Source organism: Pristis pectinata, chromosome 5 (genome assembly GCF_009764475.1).
Source record: "Pristis pectinata isolate sPriPec2 chromosome 5, sPriPec2.1.pri, whole genome shotgun sequence".
In the NCBI taxonomy this organism is placed as follows: Eukaryota; Metazoa; Chordata; class Chondrichthyes; order Rhinopristiformes; family Pristidae; genus Pristis; species Pristis pectinata.
The window spans coordinates 68,172,163-68,195,489 of NC_067409.1; the positions used below are offsets into that span (position 1 = coordinate 68,172,163).

Sequence of the window (23,327 nt, forward strand, 5' to 3'; positions counted from 1 at the left end):
AATGAACTAACTTCTATTCACGTTTGTGGTTGCAGTTACATTTAGTTTCATTATGGGAGGAAGCAGGATCCTTACTTCCTATTTACGTTACATAACAACATACAAAACTCCAGTGCTACATTTTTATATCAGCTTCATTTAATTATTAGCTTCTTTCTTGTATTGCATTGTTAAGTGATAGCCAATAAGTAGACCTCAGATCCTCTATGAGCCAGAATGCCCAAAATCAAGGTAAATGCAATGAGACACAGGGATCAAAAGAAGATCATCATGACTGGAATGTATTGATTCATGACACAAATTCAGTAAAGAACAAACAGATAGAGGGGTAAACAGTTGAAAAATGTAGTGGAAACATATCTAATCCTGTGCTAGATCAACTGTCAAGACAGATAAAGTGATATTTCGGCATCCTTAGCCATTGGTTTATAGGCTGTCAGAAAGATTTTGGTTCTGAAACAAACAAAGCCTGTCAAGTTTTTCACTTTCTGTATGATAACAGTAGGGGCATGAGTGCTTCTGTAAGCCTGGTAATGATATTTAGGACACATGTTCCCCAAATTCTCTCCTTCTGGATTATGATATTGCTTCAGAATTTTGATCCTCACACTAAAACTGGTGCCTGAGAAATTGGATGTGATTGATAAAGGTAAACTATTCTTGCTCATTCTTCTTAGGATGTGACATAGTTGACAGTACCACCCTCCTCAAATACTTCTCATGTCCTGTTGTCTCATACTTGTTCTATAAAGTTCATGTTCTAAAGATAACTTACGGCATATTACAAATAATTAACTTCTGCAAATGTGTAGAGTGTAGCTTCTCCCCTATATAACTTTTAAGTTCCAGTAATTTATTGGTGATTCACACTTTGAACATTTTAAATCAATTTATTATAATAATCTCCATGACGTTAACTAATTTAAGTTTCTTAAAGTCACGCCTCTCTCATTAACACTGTTTACCTTTGTACTCGATGCTTTCTTATTGATTTTCTATCTTCTTTCCCCTAGATTTTATTTTGAATTAATGACAATAAAAGTGAATATGTTCCTTGTATGTTTTTCTTTTACCAAGGTCTCGCATTGTATAGCACAGAAACAGTCCCTTCAGTCTAACATATCCATGCCAACCCTTCTGCCCATTCACCCTAACTCCATTCACCTGCATTTGGTTCATATCCTTCTAAATGTCTCTAAGACATTGAGATTGTATCTGACTTTACCACTTCCTCTGGCAGTGTGTTCCAGATATCAACTTCTCTGTCTAAAAATCTTGCCCCTAAAATCCCCTTTGGAACTCCTTCTTCTGATCTTAAACCTATGCTATCTCATTTTTGATACCCCTACCAGAGGAAAAAGGTTCTGACTATCTACCCTATCAATGTCCCTTATAATTTTATATACCTCTATCAGTTCACCTCTCAGCCTCCTTTGCTTCAGGGAAAACAAGTCCAGCCTATCCAACATCCTAGTGAATCGCCTCTGCACCCTCTCCAGCGCAACCACATTCTTCCTGTAGTATGGCAAACAGAACATTCCCAGTGTGGATTAACCTGTGTTTTGTAAAGCTTCAAAATAACTTTTATATCCTATGCCCTGACCAATGAAGGCAAGCACACCGTATATCTTCTCCACCACCTATCAATCCGTGTTGCCACTTTCAGGAAACGAAAGGTTCATCAACATTCCTTTGTGCACTACCAGTTACTGTATATGTCCTAACCCTATTTGATTTCCCAGAATGCATCACCTCACACTTATCAGGATTAAATTTAATCGGCAAATGCCCTGCCCAACTTCCCATCTGATCTATATCCTGCTACAGTCTTAGACAACCTTCCTTGTTATCCATAACATGACCAATTTCTGTGCATTCTGTAAAATTACTAATCATAACTAATTATTCATTACTTATATAAATGATTTGGATGTGAATGCACAAGGTTAGATAGTAAATTTGCAGATGACACGAAATTAGGTGTTGTGGTTAATAGTGAAGAAGGTTATCGTAGATTACAGGGGAATCTTGATCATTTAGGGAAGTGGACCGAGGAGTGGCAAATGGATTTCAATACAGACAAGTGTGAGGTGATGCATTTTGAAAGTCAAACCAATGTAGGGCTTATACTGTGAATGGTAGGGCACTAGAGAGTGTAATGAGACGGAGCAACCTAGGAGTACAAGTGCATAATTCATTGAAAGCAGCATCACAGGTAGACAGGGTGGTGAAAAAGGCATTTAGCACGCTGGTCTTCATCAGTCAGGGCACTGAGTATAGGAGTTGGGACATTATGTTGCAATTGTATAAGTCATTGGTGAGGCTGCACTTGGAGTACTGTGTACAGTTTTGATCACCCTGTTATAGGAAAGACGTGGTTTAACTGGAAAGCTTGCAGAAAAGATTTACGAGGATGTTGCCAGGACTAGAGGGCCTGAGTTATGGCGAGAGGTTAGCCAGGCTAGGCCTTTATTCCTTGGAATGTAGGAGCATGAGGGGCTTTGTTACAGAAATGTTTAAAATTATGAGAGGTATTGATAAGGTGCCCAGAGTAGGGGAGTCCAGAACTAGGGGGCATAGATTTAGGGTGAGAGAGGAAAGATTTAACAGGGACCTAAGGGACAACTTTTTCACCCAGAGGCTGGTGAGTATATGGAATGAGCTGCCAGAGGAAGTGGTTGAGGCAGGTACAATAGTATCATTTAAGAAGCACTTGGATAGGTACATGAAGGGGCAAGGCTTAGTGGGATATGGGCTGAATGCAGGAAATTGGGACTAGATGGGTGGACACCATGGTCAGCATGGACTTGTTAGGCCGAAGGGCCTGCATCTGTGTTGTATACCTCCTGCATTCACATACAAGTTGTTGTGTACAGCAAAAACAACAAGGGTGCCAATACCAATCCCTGCAGTACAGCAATGGTCACAGACTTCCAACCAGAAAAGCAAATCCCAAACAGGCTCTGAACCCTACAAATCACACCCAAATTAAAACCAACTGCATCTGGCCACATTAAGAGATTTGCATACAAGTATCAAGTTACATTGTCGCTGGCTACATTATAAATCATAAAGATTATTTCTTCATCCTCGCTATCTCAGAATGGCTCCAAATTTCTTCTCTTGGATTTGGCTTGATGCCTTCTTCTTATGAGGCAGTCCTGTGGAATCCAGGATGATTTACTTACATTCTGGTTTTCTGGGTTCTAGACCTCAATCCCAGTGCAAAACCCATGGGTTTACAAAGCAGAATTAATCCCTGCCCTCCTATACAATTCTTGATGCAGTATACAAATGCATAGAAATAGTCTCATTCATTGTACGTAATTGTGGTTAACGAAGTTAAAGCCAGAATTTTATTTGATTTCACTTTCCTTTACACATTCCAAATATGAAGGCACATTCCAGAGTACACATTCTCACATTTTCTCACACCCCCACATGCAAAGCCAGCTTCTGAAATCCTTAAATAAGTGTTTGGCAAGCAAGCTTCTTTTGCTATTCCAATTACACCAAGCAAGGCAAGAAGCACAATTATATTTAACCTTCAATTATGAAAGAAAATGATATAACCATTTAGTTTATATATTCAGTGATATTTTGTCATTGCCATTAAAATACATCCCATAATCAGAACATTATAGAGATTTCATCTAACTATCTTTGTTCTTAAAATGTAAATTTATTTACTTTACTCAGCATATTTTCTTAAAAGTGTGAAAAATACATTGTCCGATATCTCCTTCACCACTTATCAATCTGTGTTCTTTTTAAGGTTTGGAGTCTGAAAAAAAGGGGGGGGGTGTCTTATTTTCCTCAGATTCAAACAACATGGAAGGCCATCTGATTACTCAGTGAACAAACTCTCCTGAACAAACGTTAAACCAATTTCAAATAAGGATAAATACAGAATTTAATATAGAAATAATAAACATGGAAATAATAAATATGGTGGGTTTGATAGGCTAAAATGTGTTTCTGTCACAACATCACACAAAGAGCAAGAGCACAGAGAACCCAAATGCAGAACGAGACTGGAATCGGGATGCTTCCTCGGTACCGAATGCCGAACCAAAGGAATCTTGCCTCGGGACTCTGAGACAGAGTCCTGACACAGAAACAGGGTTTTCTAGGAGAAACCAGGACTGCTCTAGAGTTAACAGCTCTAAGCAGCCTGAAGACAAAGTATACTCAGAAATAGACTAATAATCTGGCAACCAGTGTTTGTGAAACCAGAGTTCTTATACTAGTCTCCTGATGGAACTCAGGTGTGTGTCATTAGGCAAATAGTAGTGCATGGAAACCATGTGCTGTACAACAAGGCACCATCAATGGGGATAAGGGGCAGAAACCAGAACCAGCACTTGGAACCATGACAGTTTCTTTCAATGCTAGGAGTATTATGTGTAAGGAGGATGAACTTAGTGCCTAGATCAGTACATGGCATAACATTATGGAGATCTGGACGCATGAGGGACAAGACTGGTTGCTCAATCTTCCTGGGTTTCATTGTTTTAGATATGATAGAGAGGGGGTAAAGGAGGCAGAGGGGTTGCACTACTGATAAGGGACAATGTCACAGCAGTACTCAGAGAGGATATACTGGAGGGCTCATCCACAAGCAATTTGCGTGGAGCTCAGAAATAGGATAGGTGCAATTACACTGATGGGATTATACACTATAGGCCTCTCAATTGCCACCAAGAAGTTGAGGAACAGATATGTAGACAGATTCTGGAAAGGTGCAGAAACAACAGGGTTGTCATAGTGGGGGATTTTAAACTTCCCCAGTATTGATTGGAACTTCCTTAATGCAAAAAGCTTAGATGGGGCAGGATTTCTTCAGTACATCCAAGAGGGGTTCTTGAAACAGTATGTGGTGAGTCCAACTAGAGGAGAGAACGTACTGGTCCTGGTTTTGGGAAATGAGCCAGGCCAGTTTACAGACCTGACCTGTGTGAAAAGTTTAGGAATAGTGACCATAACTTATTATGTTTTAAGTTCATTATGAGTAAGGATAAAATTGGATCTTGTAGTAAGGTACTAAATTGGGGGAGGGCAAATTATGACAGGATAAAACAGGAGCTAAGGGGCATTGATTGGGAGCAGCTGCTGTCAGACGTCATTGTCTGATGTGTGGGAGTTGTATAATGACCAACTGATCAGAGTTCAGGATCGGTATGTTCTGGTAAGGAGTAAAGACAAGGATGGTGAGGGAACCTTGGATAACCTGAGAGGTCCTAAATTTAGTCAGGAAGTAAAAGGAAGCATACATAAGGTTTAGGAAGCTAAAATCAGACTGGCCCCTTGTGGAGTATAAAGATAGCAGGAAAGTGCTAAGCAGGCGATTAGGAAGGCCAAAAGATGCCATGAAATGTCCTTGGTGAGCAGGAACAAGGATAATCCCAAGGTTGTTTATACCAACATTAATAAAAAGAGGATAACGAAGGAGAGGGTAGGTTCACTCAAGGATAGAGGAGGAAATTTGTGCTTGGGGTCAGAGCAAGTGGCTGAGGTACTAAATGAGTATTTTGTGTTGGTATTTACCGAGGAGAAGAAATTGGAGGATACTGAAAATAGGGTAGGGCATGCTAATGTGCTGGGACATTTTGAGATTAAGAAGGAGGTACTGCTAGGTCTTCTGAAAAGTATTAAGGTGGATAAGTCCCAAGGACCTGATGGCATATATCCCAAAATATTGAAAGAAGCAAGTGAGGAGATTGCTGCGGCTTTGACAAAGATCTTTGTGTCCTCACTAGCAACAGGCAAGGTCCTGGAGGACTGGAGAGTAGCAAATGTTGTGCTTTGGTTCAAGAAGGGAAATGGGGATAATCCAGGTAATTATAGGCCAGTGAGCCTCACATCAGTGGTAGGGAAGCTATTGGAGAGGATACTGAGGGACAGGATTTATGCCCATTTGGAAAGGCATGGCCTGCTTCGGGACACTCAGCATGAGCTTGTGTGGGGCAGGTCATGCTTGACAAACTTGACTGAGTATTTTGAGGAGGAGACAAAGATGTTTGATGAGGGCAAGGCAGTGGACATTATCTGCATACACTTTAGTAAAGTATTTAGGTCCCTCATGGTAGGTTGATTCAGAAGATAAAGATGCATGGGATCCAGGGTGAATTGCAAGCTTGGATTCGGAACTGGCTTGCCTACAGAAGATAGAGAGATTTTGGCTAGAGGTCCATGACCAGTGGTGTTCCGCAAGGGTTGTTGCTTTTCTGTTGTTTGTGAGATATATATCAATGATTTGGATGGAAATGTAGATGGGTAGATTAGTAAATTTGCAAATGAAACCATGGTTGGTGGAGTTGTGGACAGTGTAAAGGACTATCAAAGAATACAGCGGGATACAGATCAGTTACAAAGAAATGGCAGAGTGAGTTTAATTTTGGCAAGAGTGGGGTGTTACACTTCGGGAGGTCAAATGAAAGGATAAAGTATATGGTTAATGGTAGGCCCCTTAATAACATTGAGGCACAGAAGGATCTTGGGGTCCAGGTTCATAGTTCACTGAAAGTGGCTACGCAAGTAGATAAGTTTGTAAGGAAGGCGTATGGAATGCTTGTCTTCATTGGTAGGGGTGATGAGTATCAGAGTAAGAAAGTCATGGTGCAACTATATAAAACTTTAGTCACAGCTTAAGTATTGTGTACAGTTCTAGTTGCCTCAATATAGGAAGGATGTGGAGATCGTGAAAAAGGTGCAGAAGAGGTTCACCAGGTGCTGCCTGGATCAGAGGGTATGAGCTATAAGGAAAGTTTGGACAAACTTGGGTTGTTCTCCTTTGAGCATCAGAGGCTGAGGGGAGACCTGATAGAGGTATTTTAAATTATGAGAGACATTGATAGGGTAGACAGTCAGAATTTGTTCGCCAGGGTAGAAATGTCAAACACTAGAGGACATGTTTAGAGAGGGGAAGTTTAAAGACGACGTGAGGGGCAAATTTTTTATGCAGAGAGTGATAGGTGCCTGGAGTGGTTACCAGGATAGTAGTAGAATCGAGCAGTTTGGTAGAGATTAAGAGGCTTTTAGATAGACACATGAATAGAAAAGGAATGGAGGGCTATGGTGTGATGGATATTCACTATCCATGATCAGAAGTCTTTTTGCTGAACTCAGCTTTATAGCACAGCAGAAGTCACTGTTCAAGGTTCAAGATGTTTATTGTTAATTTTCAACTGGTACTATTTAACTGTCCACTTGAGAAACAAAACTCTCCAAGCTCAGAAAGCTTATTGTTGATTTAACTGAGATTGCAACCAAATCAGATGAAACAACATTGTCCATAACCTAAAACTCCTGCCACCTGATCTGATGAATGCAGTTGTGAAAACATCACATGCAGATGAGGTTGTCACCTGATGACTGGCAAAAAAAAGATATAAATATTCGAAGGCAGTAAGGGTAGGGAGGAGTTACAGAGTTGAAGACATGGAGTCCACTCCTCAGCCTCAACCTGAGAAGGATCTCTTCCCAGAGCCCTCTTTCTGTGATGGACAATATGTTCAGCTGCAACTCATTGTTATCTTTTTCTAGTTTGTAAGAATGGTACTTGTGCTTGAAAATCCTTTGTAGAATTATAATCACTGTTAGAATTACTCCTCAAAATAAATGTGCTCCATTTAAAATAAAATAACTGTGTTTAATCTGCTTTGTTTGCTGAAAGTATCTCCTCCTTGGTTGGGAAGAGGTACCCACCACTCGAAATAGTGATTATTGACAGCTAAACCCCTTCAGAAAAGAGACTAAAGTAGTTAAGTAAATTACTCTTTGCATTATAGGTTGATAAAACAGAATTAGAATCAGGTTTATTATTACTGACATATGTCGTGAAAATTGTCATTTTGTGGCAGCAGACAGAAAAGTTACAAAAATAAATAAATAGTGCAAAAGAGGAATAACAAGGTAGTGTTCATGGGTTCAGAAATCTGATGGCAGACAGGATGAAGCTGCTCTTGAAATGTTGAGTGTGGGTCTTCAGGCTCCTGTACCTCCTCTCTGATGGTAGTAACGTGAAGAGGACATGTCCTGGGTGCTGAGGGTCCTTAGTGATGGATGCCACATTCATGAGGCACTGCCTCTGGAAGATGTCCTCGATGGTGGGGAGGGTTGTGCCCGTGATGGAGCTGGATGAGTCTACAACCCTCTTCAGCCTCTTTTGATTCTGCATAATGGAGCTCCATACCAGGCGGTGATGCAACCAGTCAGAATGCTCTCCATCTGTAGAAATTTTCAAAAGTCTTTGGTAATATACCAAATCTCTTCAAACTCCTCATGAAGTAGAGCCACTGGCATGCCTTCTTCGTGATTGCATCAATGTGTTGGGCCCAAGATAGATCCTCTGAAATGTTGACGCCCAGGAACTTGTAGCTGCTCACCCTTTCCACCGTTGACCCTTCAATGAGGACTGGTGTGTGTTCTCCCGACTTCCCCTTTCTGAAGTCCACAATCAATTCCTAGGCCTTGTTGACGCTGAGTGCAAGGACGTTGTTGCAACACCACTCAGCCAGCTGATCTATCTCACTCCTGTATGCCTCGTCATCGCCATCTGAGATTCTGCCAACAATAGTGGTGTCATTGGCAAATTTATAGATGGCGTTTGAGTTGTGCCTAGCCACACAGTCATGAGTGTAGAGAGAGTAGAGCAGTGGGCTAAGCACGCATCTGTGTTGATTGTCATCTGGGAGATGTTACTACCGATCCACACTGACTATGGTCTCTGATAAGGAAGTCAAGGAGCAAGTTGCAGAGGGAGGTACACAGGCCCAGATTTTGAAGCTTGTTGATTCGTACTGAGGGGATGATGGTGTTGAACACCAAGCTGTAATTGATAAACAGCAGCCTGACCTATGCTTTGTTGTTGTCTAGGTGCTCCAAAGCCGAGTGGAGAGCCAGTGAGATTGCGTCCACTGTGGACCTGTTGTGGTGGTAGGCAAATTGCAGTGGGTCCAGGTCCTTGCTCAGGCAGGAGTTAATTCTAGCCATGACCAATCTCTCAAAGAAGTAGGTGTGAGTGCTACCAGACGATAGTTGTTGAAGCAGCTCAGCCCGCTCTTCCTGGGCACCAGCATGATTGATGTCCTGTTGAAGCAGTATATTGTATAATCTCCCTAATGTGAGAGTACTTGATAAACACCTACAAGACTTAAGGTCTTGGATTAACTTTAGGACTCCAGAACGGGTACACTCAATATCATCACAAGGGATGATAAACAAGATGACATGTAGTATAAATCAGCATCAAGATCAGCACAACGTCATGGACCAAATGGCCTGTCCAATGCTGTACTGTTCTACGTTCTATATTCTAAATATATTTTCTGCTTGAGATACATCACTAACTAATGGCATATGAATATGAGATCCATTACTGCTGCAAACAATGGCCCATTCTCTCTGCCTCTGTTACCACCTTAACAACATTCACTTTGTACATCATTTTGATGTCCCTCTTACTAACTGTAGTTAGTTGATTATCCACAGTTATTGAAACCAGAACTGAGAGCTGCTAAAATTAGTTTCACATCCAACAGGAACAATAAGCCAACCTGAACTGTTATAGCCATATCAAATTTCACAATAAATTATTAACATACAAAAATTGGTATTGGTTTATTATTATCAATTCTTCCGGCGTACTGTGAAAAATTTGTCTTGTATATCGTTCATACATACCAATTCATTACACAGTGCATTGAGGTAGTACAGGGTAAAAACAATAACAGAATACAGAGTGGAGTGTTACAGCTACAGAGAAAGTGCAATGCAGGTAGACAATAAGGTGCAAGGTAGATTGTGAGGTCAAGAGTCCATCTCATCATATAAGGGAACCATCAATAGTCTGATCACAGTGGATAGAAGCTGTCCTTGAGCCTGGTGGTATGTGCCCTCAGGCTCCTGTATCTTCTGCCTGATGAGAGAGGAGAGAAGAGAGAATGACCCGGGTGGGTGGGGTCTTTGATGATGCTGGCTGCTTCACCAAGGCAGTGAGAGGTATAGACAGAGTCCATGGAGGGAAGACTGGTTTTCATGATGTGCTGGGCTGTGTCCATAACTCTCTGCAGTTTCTTGCAGTCCCAGGAAGAGCAGTTGCCATACCAAGCCGTGATGCATCCAGATAGGATGTTTTCCATGTTGAGTGTCAAAGAGGATATGCCAAATTTCTTTAGCTTCCTGAGGAAGTAGAGGTGCTGGTGAGCTTTCTTGGCCGTGGTGTCTACGTGGTTGGACCAGGACAGGCTATTGGTGATGTTCACTCCAAGAAACTTGAAGCTCTCAACCCTCTCGACCTTGACACTTTTGATGTAGACAGGTGCATGTACACCGCCCCTTTTCCTGAAGTCAATGACCAGGCCTTTTGTTGCTGACATTGAGGGAAAGGTTGTTGCCATGACACCATGTCACTAAGCACTCTATCTCCTTCCTGTACTCCGACTCATTATTATTTGTGATATGGCCTACGACATATCACAAACTTGTAGATGGAGTTGGAACAAAATCTGGCCATGCAGTCATGTGTACATAGGGAGTAGAGTAGAGGGCTGAGGACGCAGCCTTGTGGGGCACCAGTGTTAAGAATAATCATGCTGGAGGTGTTGCTGCCTATCCTCACTGATTGCAGTTTGTTGGTCAGAAAGAGGTGTTGAGTTTAGTGATGAGTTTGCTTGGAATTATAGTATTGAAGGCAGAGCTGTAGTCAATAAACAATAGTCTAACATAGGTGTCTTTACTATCCAGATGCTCCAGAGATGAGTGTAGGGCCAGGGAGATGGCTTCCACTGTTGACCTGTTTTGGCGGTAGGCGAATTGCAGTGTGTCGAGGTTTTCTGGGAGGCTGGAGTTAACGCATGCCATGACCAGCCTCTCAAAGCACTTCATGATGGTGGATGTCAGAGCCACTGGTTGGTAGTCATTAAGGCACGTTACCTTGTTTTTCTTAGGTACCAAGATGATAGTGGTCTTCTTAAAACAGGTGGGAACCTCAGATTGAAGCAGGGAGAGGTTAAATATGTTTGCAAATACCCCTGCCAGCTGATCAGCACAATATCTGAGCACACGGCCAGGGACACCATCCAGGCCAGGTGTCTTCCTTGGGTTCACTCTCCGGAAGACCGATCTTACAGCCTAAATAAAATCTAGGTTTCTCTTAATACAAATAATGTTTTGTTTAACTTGTTTTTCAAGGTATTAAGTTGGATTGCGCTGATGGTGAGCCAGCTGATATGTAGAGAAGCACCAGTTAGATGCAGTGGGGATAGGGAGGGGCAGTGCATTCCAGAATTCAGCACCTCTGCAGTGTAGCATGGAAGTAAGAAGCATGCCAAAGGCTAACTGACAGTGCATCTGAGCTCCCGCTCCATCATTGGACTCAGCACTGACCCTGCCAGCAGTTCTGTAAAATACTGAGCTGAGGGGCCAATTAAGCTTCATATTTGACCCCTCATCATTAATTATAGAAGGACAGAATTTAAAATTAGGGAAAATATACTAAACCCGTATTGAACCTTGCTTAGAATCATAGAATCATACAGCACAAAAATGGGCCCTTCAGCCCACCTCATCCATGCTGACTGTGATGTCGATCTATGTTAATCCATTTGCCTCCATTAGGCTTGGATACCTCTATGCATTTCCTTTTCAAGTAACTGTCCAAATGCCTTTTACACCTTGTAATTGTATCTGGCTCCATTACTTCCTCTGGCAGTTTGTTCCAGGTATTTACCACACTCCATGTGAGAAAGTTACCCTTCAGATCTCCTTTAAATTTCCCCTTCCCACCTTAAAGCTATGCCCTCTAGTACTAGACTCCCCTGCCTTGGGAAAAAGATTGTGACAACCAATCCAATCTATGCCCCTCTTAATTTTATTAGGCCACCCCTCATCCTCCTTGTTCCAGTGAGAATAAACTCAGCCTGTCCCACCCCTCCTTATAACTACAGACCTCAATTCCAGACAACATCCTGGTGAATCTCTTTTGAACTCTTTATATTCCTACCACATCTTTCCTGCAGTGTAGCAACCAGAACTGGACACAATACTCCAAGTGCAGCCTGACCAATCTTTTGTTCAACTTCAACATGATATTCCAACTCTTATACGCAATGCCTTGACCTATGAAGACAAGGATACTAAATGTCTTTTTTACTACCCTACCTACAAGATACAATGAACATGCTTACGTCAATGCTCCTAATGTCCCTGTCATTTACTCTATATATCTTACCAGAATCTGACTTCTCAAAGTCAGACCTCACACTTATCTTGATTAAATTTCATATGCCACGGTTCCGACTAATCTTCCACCTGATCTGTACCCCGCCATCTACAACTCCACCTACTTTCACGTCAATTTACTAATCAGACCACCTACATTCTCATCCAAGTCATTTATATATACTGTATATAACAAACAACAAAGGTTCCAGCACTGATCCCTGTAGGACACCACTTGTTACAGACTTCCAGTCAGAAAAACACCCATCCACCAATACCCTCTGCCTCCTATCACCATCAATTTTGGATCCAGTTTGCCAACATGCTTCAGATTCCTTGTCCTTTAATCTTCTGGACCAGCCTACCAAGTGTGACCTTATCAAAAGCCTTACTGAAGTCCATGTAAACAATGTCTACCACTTTGACTTCATCACTTTTCTCAGTTACCTCATCAAAAAACTCAGTCAGATTTGTGAGACGTGATCTCCCATGCACAAACCCATGCGGATTCCTTCTAATCAGTCCTTGTCTTTCCAAGTGAACATAAATCCTGTCTCTCAGAGTCTTCTCCAACAACTTCCCTACCACTGATGGTAGGGTCACCAGCCTGTAGTTTCTAGGCATATCCCTGCTGTCTTTTTGAATAAGGAGACATCATTAGCTATCCACTAGTCACCTAGGTATCTCAACTGTGAGTAACGAAGATGCAATCTTCTCCCTTGCTTCCCTTAGGATCCTGGAATAGATCCCATCAGGCCCTGGGGATTTATCCACCCTAATGTTGTCCAATATTTCTTGCACATCCTCCTTCCTGACAGAGATCTATTCCAGAATATCAGCCGACCCCTCCCTTAACTCTCCAGTCTCCAAATCCTTCTCCCTGGTGAATACTGATGAGAAGAATTCCTTTTGGATATTCCCTGACTTCACACATAAGTACCTGCGGGTATCTATTCCTTCTTTACCTGTCCTCTTGCTTCTAATGTACTTAGAAAAGATTGCAGGATTCTCTTTGATCCTACTTACCAACATCATTTCATGGACACTTTTTATCCCCTTAATTTCTTTCTTAAATTCTTTCGTATATCCCCTATGAACCTCAAGTGACTCATTTGAAGCTAATTTCCTACACCTGCATACACTTCTTTCTTTTCCCTGATTAAACCTTCAATATCCTTCATTAAACAAGGTTCTATAGACCACATTTAGATAGACCACATTTAGAAGACTGGAAACAGTTTTGTTCCCAGATTATAACAAGGAAATAGAGGCACTGGAGAGAATGCAGAGCAGAAATACAACAATGGCATGAGAAATGCAAGGGGATACAGGAAAGGATGAATTGACTTGGTCTGTCTTCCCTTGGCTAAAGGATGACCTAACAGAGGTATTTGTGAAGATTTTTGGTAGAGTGGGTGCAGAGAAAAAGCTTCCACCTGGGGTCATCATCATAAAATTGTCACCAAGAAATCCAGTATGAAACTCAAAAGAAATTTGAATGCTCAAAGTAGTTAGAACATGGGAGCCAACAGAGGGAGATTAAAGCCAACTATATAAATACATATAAGGGGAAGTAGGGCAAGCATATGATCAAGAAGGAAGTACAGGACTATGCTGATGACTTAGCTGAGAAAAGATGGGAGGTGCATAAAACATTGGCATGGAATGGTTGGGACAAATAGTCTGTTTTTGTGCTATTCATCCCAGGTAATGATTTGTGTGTGGTGGTATCAATCTGAAATGCTTGTTTTGGGCAGTCAAAGACCAAGCTATTTGAGGAGAGCAGAGAAGACAATGAGGGAGAAATTTATTCTGAGTCTTTGGTGCTAAATGCACAACATGAAAATAATGCATGATAAACATCCTTCTAAAATTCACTTTCATTGTATCAGAAGAAGGATTAGTAACTGAGAATTAATTTCTGGGCAATGCTATTGCAATGCAGCTTAAGCATGGACCTCTCACAAATCAATTTAGAACCTGTCTAAAGCCTAGCAAATGGATGAAATCCAATCCATTTTCTCTTCCACAGATCTTGGGTTTGGAGTAGTATAGTCTTGGATCATTCTGCTGAACACTGCTATGCTAATAGCCAATTGATGAAATCTGAAGTTTGGCTGTTTGAATGGTGGTCCCTAACATGCATTGACACTAATACCACACATGGCTAAAGGACAGAAACTGGGCTAATTGTTTAAGTACTATAGAATGTGCTGCACTGAGAACCAGTTTCCAGTCAAATATAAAGGCACAATTCCATCCTAAAGATTAATTGTAAAACTATATTCCTGTTTTATACACAACAAAACAGAATACTTCAAGGTTAAGTTGGTAATGGCCAAACCCCTCCACTTGCATTTAAAATGTGTGCTGTGGGAGCTTAATTTATGTTTCAAACTTTGAATACTCAAACTGAGCAATAAAATTTCATGTGTTAATTAAGGTTTTAAGTTTAATTTTGAACCATCTGAGTCGGAGCAAGGGCTAGATTATGCATGTGATGTGCAAAGTGTAAACAGGTTCAATACATTAAACAATGAATACCATTCAACTATCTTTTTGTATTTACAAGGTTCCCTAATTGATTTCAGGATCTGTCTAGTGATAAAGTAATATTATCCGTTTCACATTTATGCAGGCTAGATCCCTGGGCTCCAGGCATGAGTGGCAATGCAGAAAACTCTAACCCATGACTCACTCAACCCTGCTGCATATTATTTACCTAATTTCTATTTGACCACTTCCTATCATACAACATGTGGGGGAAGGGTCGCAGGCGCTTCCTGAGCACTGTGAAATGCCATTCCTTTTTGAGACAATAGAAAGCATGAAATCAACAGTTCCTATTTCCCAATCCTCAGGGGAAGCCTTCCTAGCACATTCTGCTCCAGTTAGCTGGAAGCTGATGAAATTCATCTAACTAAGGCAAGTAGATTGCTGTTAAAGGACTGTCCTCATAACCTTTGGAAAATGAGTCAAAACATTGTTTATGTATGAACTATAAATTATCCTTTTATTACATAAATTCAGAATAATAATTGTCCAGTTAAGTTATGATAAAATATGATAATAAATGTATCACATCTCAATGGACTGCACCAAAATGGGTGTTTTCCTAAGCAAAAGTGCATAATTAATAATTAATAATAAATGTCTTCTTACATGCAAAATCTGAGAAAATTAACATTCAGTGATGACTAATTTTATGCTTTGATGGGTTATTAACTATAGATTAATCCACAACATAGATATTAACTGTGTTAATAGGTATTTTAACAAATTAATCTATTTTGTTGAATATATTTCAATTGACCATTTGAATTCAAAATAGAGGAGATTTTTCTCCAAAAGGTGATGTGACTCTGGAACTCAAAAGGTACATGGATGTGCATTAGAAGTGTTGTAACCTAAAAGATTTTACACCAAAAACTAGAAAATGGGAAGAATCTAGTTGGCTTTTCTTTGGTTGGAATGAAGATAATGAGCTGAGTGGTATTATTTGCTGTAATATATTATGATTCAATGTTCCATAATTGACTGTAATGGTATTAAATCACAATTGGGACAAAATATTATGAAGCACATATTAATATTTCAGTCAATTATAAATATTTAATCAAAGTATCTTCTGCAAAATGGATCTATTCATTTAAAATGAGGAACAAAGTAACTGATTTTGTATAACAAATTATTGATTGTCTTACAATGTTACACACTGCATCAGAAAGAAAAAAATGGTCACAGAAATTACTACATGGTATGTGTATAAAACGCTTTTGACATAAAAATATATATTAGTAGCCACATCACCACCCTAAGACGATAAACATTAGAAAGTCAAAAAAGACATCTGGTCCTTGAGTAGAGGTTCTAAATTGGAGAAATGAGAAAGGATCTAGGAAGAGTGGATTGGGATAAGTTGTTTTCTGGCAAGGATGTGTTCACTAAATGGAAGGCCTTCAAAGGTGAAATTTTGAGAGTGCAGAGTTTGCATGTTCCTGCCAGGATTAAAGGCAAAGTTAACAGGCATAGGGAACCTTGGCTTTCAAGAGATATTGGTGATTTGGTTAAGAAAAAGAGAGAGGTGTATAGCAGGTATAGGCAACTAGGCACAAATGAGGTACTTGAAGAGTATAGAAAAAGTAAGAAAATACTAAAGAAGGAAATCAGGAAGGCAAAAAGAAGACATGGGGTTGCTCTGGCACATAATATGAAGGTAAACCCGAAGGGTTTCTACAAGTATATTAAGAGTAAAAGGACAGTAAGGGACAAAATTGGTCCCCTAGAAGATCAGAGTGGTGGGCTATGTGTGGAGCCTCAGAAGATGGGGGAGATCTTAAACAGTTCTTTTGCATCAGTTTTTACTCAGGATTCTGGCATAGTGGATATGGAAGGAGGGGAAACAAGGGGTAGTGTCATGGAACATATAGAGATTAAAGAGGAGGAGGTGCTTGCTGCCTTACAGCGAATAAAGGTAGATAAATCCCACGGGCCTGACAAGATATTTCCTCGGACATTGAGAGAGACTACTGTAGAAATTGCAGGGGGCCTGGCAGATATATTCAAAATGTCCTTAGCCACGGGTGCAGTGCTGGAGGACTGGAGGGTAGCTCATGTTATTCCGTTGTTTAAAAAAGTTTCTAAAAGTAAACCAGGTAATTACAGGCCGGTGAGCCTGACATCAGTAGTAGGTAGATTATTGGAAGGTGTTCTGAGAGATCGTATATACAAGTATTTGGACAGCCAAGGGCTGATTAAGGATAGTCAGCATGGCTTTGTTCATGGTAGATTTTGTTTAACGAATCTTGTAGAGTTTTTCGAGGAGGTTACCAAGAAAGTAGATGAAGGAAAGGCTGTGGATGTTGTCTACATGGACTTTAGTAAGGCCTTTGACAAGATCCCACATGGGAGGTTAGTTCAGAAGGTTCAGACACTAGGTATGCAAGGAAAGGTTGTAAACTGGATTCGAAATTGGCTGTGTGGGAGAAGACAGAGAGTGGTAGTGGATAATTGTTTCTCAGACTGGAGGCCAGTGACTAGTGGTGTGCCTCAGGGATCTGTGCTGGGTCCATTGTTGTTTGTTGTCTATATCAATGATCTAGATGATAATGTGGTGAATTGGATCAGCAAGTTTGCTGATGACACCAAGATTGGAGGCATTGTGGACAGCGAGGAAGGCTTTCAAAACTTACAGAGGGATCTGAACCAACTGGAAAAATGGGTCAGAAAATGGCAGATGGAATTTAATGCAGACAAGTGTGAGATGAAAGTGACATCACAGGTAGACAGGGTTGTAAAGAAAGCTCTTGGCATCCTGGCATTCATAAATCAAAGTACTGAGTTTTGGAGTTGGGATGTTATGGTGAGGTTGTATAAGACATTGGTGAGGCAAAATTTTCAGTATTTTGTGCAGTTCTGGTCACCTAACTCTAGGAAGGATATCAGTAAGATTGAAAGAGTGCAGAGAAGATTTACTAGAATGTTGCCGGGTCTTCATCATTCTAACCTAGGAACAGACAGACTAGAAAGGCATTTACTTGGAGTAAAGGGAATTATGAGGCTCTCAGGCAGGAAATTGGAAGATTAAGTTGGGAACAAATGTTCTCTGGGAAAAGTACGGAAGATATGTGGCAAAAATTCAGGGGGTATTTGTGTGGAGTTCTGCACAGACATATTCCGATGAGACAGGGGAGTCACAAGAGGATACAGGAACCGTGATGTACAAAGGCTATAATAAATCTAGTCAAAAGGAAAAGAAAAGCATACAAAAGGTACAGAGAGCTAGGTAATGTTAGAGCTCTGGAAGAGTACAAGGCTAGAAGGAAGGAACTTAAGAAAGAGATTAGGAGAGCCAGAAGGGGACATGAGAAGGCCTTGGTGGGCAGGATTAAGGAAAACCCCAAGGCTTTCTCCAAGTATGTGAAGAGTAAGAAGATGAGATGCGAAAGGATAGGGCCTATCAAATGCAGCAGTGGTAAAGTGTGTTTGGATCCAGAAGAAATAGCAGAGGTACTTAATGAATACTTTACGTCAGTATTCACTACAGAAAAAAATCTGGGGGATTATAGTGGGGACTTGCAGTGGCCCGAAAAGCTTGAGCATGTAGATATTAGAAAAGAGGTGGTGCTAAAACTTTTGGAAAGCATCAAGTTAGATCAGTCGCCGGGACCAGATGAGGTATACCCCAGATTGCTGTGGGAGATGAGGGAGGAGATTGCGGAGCCTCTGACGAAGATCTTTGCTTCATCGATGGAGACAGGAGAGGTTCCGGAAGATTGGAGGGTTGTGGATGTTGTTCCCTTATTCAAGAAGGGGAATAGGGATAGCCCAGGGAATTATAGACCGGTGAGTCTTACCTCAGTGGTTGGTAAGCTGATGGAGAAGATCCTGAGAGGCAGGATTTATGAACATTTGGAGAGGTATAATATGATTAGGAATAGTCAGCATGGCTTTGTCAAGGGCAGGTCCTGCCTTATGAGCCTGATTGAATTTCTTGAGGATGTGACTAAGCACATCAATGAAGGGAGAGCAGTAAATGTAGTGTATATAGATTTCAGCAAGGCATTTGATAAGGTACCCCATGCAAGGCTTATGGAGAAGGTGAGGAGACATGGGATCCAAGGGGACATCGCAGTGTGGATCCAGAATTGGCTGGCCCACAGAAGGCAAAGAGTGGTTGTTGGAGGGTCGTATTCTGCGTGGAGGTCGGTGACCAGTGGTGTACCTCAGGGATCTGTACTGGGATCCCTACTCTTTGTGATTTTTATAAATGACCTGGATGAGGAAGTGGAGGGGTGGATTAGTAAGTTTGCGGATGACATGAAGGTTGGGGGTGTTGTGGATAGTTTGGAGGGCTGTCGGAGGTTACAGAGGGACATAGATAGGATGCAGAGATGGGCTGAGAAGCGGCAGATGCAGTTCAACCCAGGTAAGTGTGAAGTGGTTCATTTTGTTAGGTCAAATATGTTGGCAGAATATAGTATTAATGGTAGGACCCTTGGCAGTGTGGAGGATCAGAGGGATCTTGGGGTCTGAGTCCATAGGACACTCAAAGCAGCTGCGCAGGTTGACTCTGTGGTTAAGAAGGCATATGGTGTATTGTCCTTCATCAATCGGGGAATTGAATTTAGGAGCTGAGAGGTATTGTTGCAGCTATATAGGTCTCTGGTCAGATCCCACTTAGAGTACTGTGCTCAGTTCTGGTCACCTCACTACAGGAAGGATGTGGAAGCCATAGAAAGGGTGCAGAGGAGATTTACAAGGATGCTGCCTGGAATGCAGAGCATGCCTTATGAAAGCAGGCTGAGGGAACTCGGCCTTTTCTCCTTGGAGAGACGGAGGATGAGGGGGGACCTGATAGAGGTGTATAAGATGATGAGAGGTATTGATCAGGTAGATAGTCAGAGGCTTTTCCCCAGGGCTGAAATGGTGGCCACAAGAGGACATAGGTTTAAGGTTCTGGGGAGTAGATATAGAGGAGATGTCAGGGGTAAGTTTTTTACTCAGAGAGTGGTGAGTGCATGGAATGGGCTGCCGGAAATGGTGGTAGAGGCGGATACGATAGGGTCTTTCAAGAGACTGTTAGATAGGTACATGGAGCTGAGTAAAATAGAGGGCTATGGGTAAGCCTAGTAATTTCTAGGGTAGGGACATGTTCGGCACAGCTTTGTGGCCCGAAGGTGCTGAATTGTGCTGTAGTTTTTCTATGTTTCTATGTTTTCTTCAGGAGTTGAGTTACAGGGAAAGATTGAACAGGTTAGGACTTTATTCCTTGGAGCGTAGAAGAATGAGGGGAAATTTGATATAAGTTTACAAAATTATGAGGGGTATAGACAGAGTAAATGTGAATAGGCTCTTTCCACCTAGATTAGTAGGGATAAGTACAAGAGGACATGGCTTTAGGGTGAAAGAGGAAAGGTTTAGAGGGAACATTAGGGGGAACTTCTTCACTCAAAGAGTGGTGGGAGTGTGGAACAAGCTGCCATCTGATGTGGTAAATGCGGGCTCAATCTCAAGTTTTAAGAATAAATTGGATAGATACATGGATGGGAGAGGTCTGGAGGGTTACAGACTGGGTGCAGGTCAATGGGACTAGTGGAATAAAGTTTCGGCACAGACTAGAAGGGCCGAGTGGCCTGTTTTCCGTGCTGTAGTGTTCTATGGTTCTATGGTTCTATTGCTCTTTTATTTGTACAATTGCATGTGCAACTAATCCATAAACAATGTAGAAGGGAACAAATTTTCTTGGAAATCCATTATGAAACAAACATTATTTCCAAGAGGAAATAGAATTAGATGAAATAGTAATTCAATGTAATACTTACTTTTAATTAAAATTTTACTTTTTACACAATTTTTGTTTGTGATGGATATTAGGTAACTACATCAGAGGAAATTATATACTTACCTCATTACCTCACTTTATTGTTACTAGTGTATTTTTAAATCCAACCATTGTTGCGGTTATGAAGTGATGTTTAAATTTAATATATTTTTGTCAATTTATGTGCTTATGTGAAAGATGTGCGTGATGTGGAATGAAGAAAAGTTCTCTTTCATCTGCTCCAAGTCAGCAGATTCTTTATTCCACCTAATCAATACTCTGTAAAGTAACCTTAAGTTGCCATTCTCCACACCAACTAGCCATGCATATATCTTTTATCACAACAAAAAGTAATTGACACTCTATCAGTATTTGAAGCAAATAATTTTAGATGCTTGAAACCTGAAACAATAACAGAAAATAGCAGAAAAACCTAGCAGGTGAAGCAGCATCTATGGAGAGAAAAACAGATCAATGACTTTGTCAAAACCAGAAAAGTAAGAAATAAGTCTGATTTAAGTTGCAGAACGGGGACAGGGTGGAGAAAACAGACAGAAAGTCTAAGATAGGGTGCAGACCAAAGTTGGACAACTAAATCGCAAAAGACACAGCACAGAAGGTCACTCAACCCAACGTCTTCAGTTCAGCCTTTCCAATCTGTGTCTGAATTGTCCAGTTCTGATGTGATGTTATCTATCTATAACAGTAACTTAGTTTTCTCACTCCACAGATACTGCCTGATTTGCTGGGCATTTTCAGCATTCGCACATTACCAAGATTTTAATTGCTATAATATAACCTGCTAAGATGTAACTAAAGAAAGTCCTATGACACATTTAATTTGACACATTTCGTTGTAATATAATATTAGGTATTCTTGAAACACCCTTATTGATACCACTTGGTAAGGCTGGTATAATATGTAATTGCATTATTTGGAGAAAATGTAATAATATTGTAAACACTAATATAAAGAAAGAAAGAAAAATTTGGCTGCAAACAAAAACTGAGTGAACTTTCCACTCAGGTGCCCACTGCTATTACAGGTGCCCCCGCATTATGGTTGTTTGGGTAACGGAAATTTGCCCTTACAGAATTCATTAATCATTACCCAAACATTTGAGATACAGAATAAAATTAGCTCTTATAGAATTGACGTGAAAAAAAGTAAATAAATCAGCACAATTTTTCTTCAATCAGTGTTTCTTGACATATGCACAGATGACACGGTTTTGCGTCATGGAAAATTGCAAAGCGGACCATCTTGTAGGAACACAAACCCCCTTCCCTATAGCGCATTGGTCTCCTCTATTAATAAACAATTAAATCAGATAGCTAAGAGGCCAACATGTATTGTAATACAATTTAACCATTCAGGTGATCTAATAAACTGTTCAAGATCTGTCAATTTTACCATTAGACCTCATTTGGTTTCTATTTCAAGATGAGCTTTCTGTTTTTTTCTTGAGTGTTTTTGCAAAAATTCTTAAGTTCCGTTTACTGAGTTATAAGTTCTATTATATAGTGTGAATCTAAGTTGTTACTTTGTTGACAAAGATTTAGGGTGGTTACTACACAATACAAACTGCTGATATGTTTCAAGTTAATAAAACAATCAAACTATCCTGAGAATTTCAAAAACTGTGATGACAAGGTTATCATTTCATTGGACCAGTGCATCAAAGCAGTTCATTGTCACTAAAAGAAATTACTTGAGATCTATCCTTATTTATACAGCTTGTATTTAATGTAAGTTCCTCTATGAATGATAGTTAATCTATTTGTGAAGGTTTCATGCCCCATGAGTAAATCACCACAAGCATATTTGTTCAAAATATATGTCGTTCAACATGTTATCCTGTTCTGTATCTTCCAGAATGTATATTAAATGACCAATCACAGATAGCACAGCATATCCCATCCCTCATAACTGTGAAGTAAATCTGCCTCAGCTTTTTCCAATGTATAATAAATTAGAAAATTGTAAAATTACCACATCAGCATGCTTCTTCTTGAGATTCAATCCATTTTTGAATAGTGCAGGCAGGTCTTTTATCTTCTGTTTTATTTGTCCTTGTCCTTTTGAATTTCTGCTCCATTTTAAAGCAGCTAAGAGTCCTACTTCTGGGACACAGAGACTGCCAGGAATATCAGTTGGTTGAGCCATCCTCTCACAGCCGGTCACAGATACTCATTTTCCTTTTTTCCTGCAAAGCACTTCAGTTGATAGCTGTGTCTGCTGTGCTCTGTTTGATAAGCTGCAATTTTACCTACTCCACCCAGCCATTTGCTTTCTGCTATGCATATAATATGCATTCTGCATAGTATATTACATACTGAATGAGGTCATCTACAGGTGCAGGATGTCCCATTATGCACTGTTTCCTCTTTTCCCACTGCAAACCCCCAGTGTACTGGGAAAACAGGCTCCTCTCAATTCCTGCGCCACACAAATGAGAAAAGTTGTATTTAATCACGACAATTTCTTACAGTGCAGTTTATCTGCTGTGACATTCTCATTAGTTTTTGATAATGCAGTGCAAACTAACTCTCACAAAAAGACATTGAATCTGTAAATATTGAAAAACGTGCCATAATTCTGTTGACATTTGAAAAGCGCAACTGAATGTCTGAAGCATAGTATAACGGGTGTAGTCTTTGACATGATTGTATAACCTGCAGTAACCACAGTAATTACTTACCATATCCTTTGGATTGTAAGTTTAGTATAGTTTGTTGGTTATTATTATTCTGATGCGATTTAATTAAATTCATAAAGTGT

At 40.5% G+C, this 23,327-nt stretch overlaps 1 long non-coding RNA gene across 1 annotated transcript in view; it reads right to left on the reverse strand.

Annotated features, from left to right (window-relative positions):
- LOC127570764 (uncharacterized) overlaps positions 1-22,836 on the reverse strand; it is a 51,567-nt gene extending 28,731 nt beyond the window's left edge. The window contains exon 1 of the long non-coding RNA XR_007956393.1: positions 22,539-22,836. This is a non-coding gene — a long non-coding RNA (uncharacterized LOC127570764). The remainder of the gene's footprint in view (positions 1-22,538) is intronic.
- Positions 22,837-23,327: the final 491 nt, after the last annotated feature.